Here is a 2478-nt window from a genome sequence, read left to right on the forward strand (position 1 = left end):
TAGGTAATGTTTATTTAACATGAAGTCAATTTTTATGCTTCCTCCTCAAATATAAGTTTTTTTTAAATTTGTTGATGTTTCTGTGTGTATATCTTACAGAACATCCCATCCAGTCTTATTCATCTATATATCTACTTCCCAAATGGCACCCTCCCATAGCCTCCCCTCTCCCACATACTGGAGCCCACATACTCTGACATCCCTGTTACTGTCCTCTACATTGTCGAAACCACCAGCCATTCTCCACCGCTTTTCTGTGTGATGAATCTAGTCAGCCTATCTAGAAAGCCTTCTTTTAGGAAGACCAGCTGTTCCTCATCTAGCAGCAATCAGTTATCAATATACCTTTAGATAAGTTTGGGGTCTGCTGTTCATTTTTCCAGTTCTACACTGGGTTACTGTCTGGGAGTCTCTTGTGCCACCTTGGCCAATAACTCAAAGGAAGGTATCGCCTGCCTGGCATTGTTTCTTGTTATGTAGCCTTTAGCTATACATATGGACTCTTAAAAAATATTGACCCTGTTAATATTTGGTTATACTTTCCTTTTGGGTGTTTAAGACCCTACAATTGGACCAGATAAACCAATTTATTTTTACTCTTAAGGTTGTTTAAGGATCTGTTCCTCAGGGGTCACATTGGCTTGGGAAGAGCCCCTGGATCCTTTCTTTTACCAGTTCCACCTATGTGAAGATAAGTCAAAGGTCCTGCTCAATCATGGCTGGCTTCACTTAGAAGCATGGAGGAAATGATTCCTCTGTGTTGACCCTCCTCTTTGTAGACTGGACACTGGTTCAAGTCTACCTGGTGGCGTCTCCATAGCCTCCTTAATCAAGAGGACAGATAACTCACCACAGTTAAGGACATTTTGAGAGATGCTCATAGTCCCCTGGAATTTAGTCGACCTAGGAGGGCAAAGAGCAAAAACTGTCCTTCATGTCCCTCTGACCAAATTAGTACAGGCCTCGAAGTATGGCCTTTAAACATCCAAGAAGGTTAGTTCCATCAGTCTGGTATTTTTAATTACCATATGCCATGTAGATAGAGCTTGGGCAAAGACCAAACGCTTTCAGATAAACCTTGCCTAGGCATATATTACATTCTTTGATCTGATTGTATATATAATTTGTCAGTAGGTTGAAGTTGGCCTAATGTGGTTCCCTCTGGTTTTCTAAAACAAGGTAGGCATTGTTTATCTCTCACATTGTCGAACGTTTCCACCATGTTTTTCCCATTTAAGTTGCCCCCATTTTCTCCATTTCTCCCTTAATAATACCCTTCTCCTATGGTCCCACCTCTCTTGATCTCCTTCTTTCCCTTTATCCCCTAGGCTCCCTGTTAACCTTCCCTCCCCCTCCCCTTAAAATAACCCCATTATTGTTCACATCTCCATTGATAACACCCGTTTCATACTGTTCTTCTCTTTCGTATTCTTTCTTTTCCTTTACCTCCCTGGTTCCTTTTCATTATCCTGCTTCCTATAGTTATTTCTGGATATATATTCACTTATAAGGATTTGGTGCTAGGATTCACATAGAGGGAGAACATACACCGTTTTGTTGTTGTTGTTGTTTCTTCTGAATCTGTGTTACTTCACTTAGTATAATAGTTATTAGTTCCACCCATTTACCTGCAAATTTTAAGATTTCATCTTTCTTTACTGCTGAGTAAAATTCCATTATATAAATGAACCACATTTTCATTATCCACTCATCAGTTGAGGGACACTTAGGTTGCTTCCATCTCTTAGCTATTGTGAAAAGAGCAACAACAAACATGGATGTCCAAGTGTCTCTGCAATAGGATGAGTTCTTCGGGAATGTGCCAAGGAGTGGTATAACTGGATCAAATTGTAGGTTCATTTGTATTTTTTTAAAGAGTTCTACACATTGTTTTCCATAGGGGTTGAACAAGTTTGCAGCCCCACCAGCAGTGGATGAGTGTTCCCCTTTCCCCACATCCTCTCCAACATTTGGTATCGTTTGTTCTCTTAATCTTAGCCGGTCTGACTGGGGTAAGATGAAATATTAAAGTAGTTTTAATTTCCATTTCCCTAATTATTAGTGATATTGAACATCTTTTAAGATGCTTCATAGCCATCTTTACTTCTTCTTTTGAGAACTCTCTATTCAGCTTCTTAGCCCATCTTTTAATTCCTTTCTTGATTCTCTGTTTTTTGAGTTAATTATATATTCTGGATGTCAAACCTCTGTCAGATGTGTTGCTGGTGAAGGTTTTCTCCTATTCTGTGGGTTTTCTCTTCACTTCCCTGGTTGCCTCCTTTGATGTACAGAAGTCTTTTAGTTTAATGAGGTCCCATTTGTTGATTCTTGACCTTGTTTCTAGAGCATTTGATGTCCAGTTTAGAAAATCCTTTCCTACACCTATATCTTGTAGGTCATTGCCAATGTTTTCTTCTAACAGTTTCAGAGTTTCAGGCTTCACATTGAGGTCTTTGATCCATTTGGAGTTGACTTTTG

Source organism: Nannospalax galili, unplaced genomic scaffold, assembly GCF_000622305.1.
Source record: "Nannospalax galili isolate Female #2095 unplaced genomic scaffold, S.galili_v1.0 scaffold397, whole genome shotgun sequence".
Taxonomy (NCBI): Eukaryota; Metazoa; Chordata; class Mammalia; order Rodentia; family Spalacidae; genus Nannospalax; species Nannospalax galili.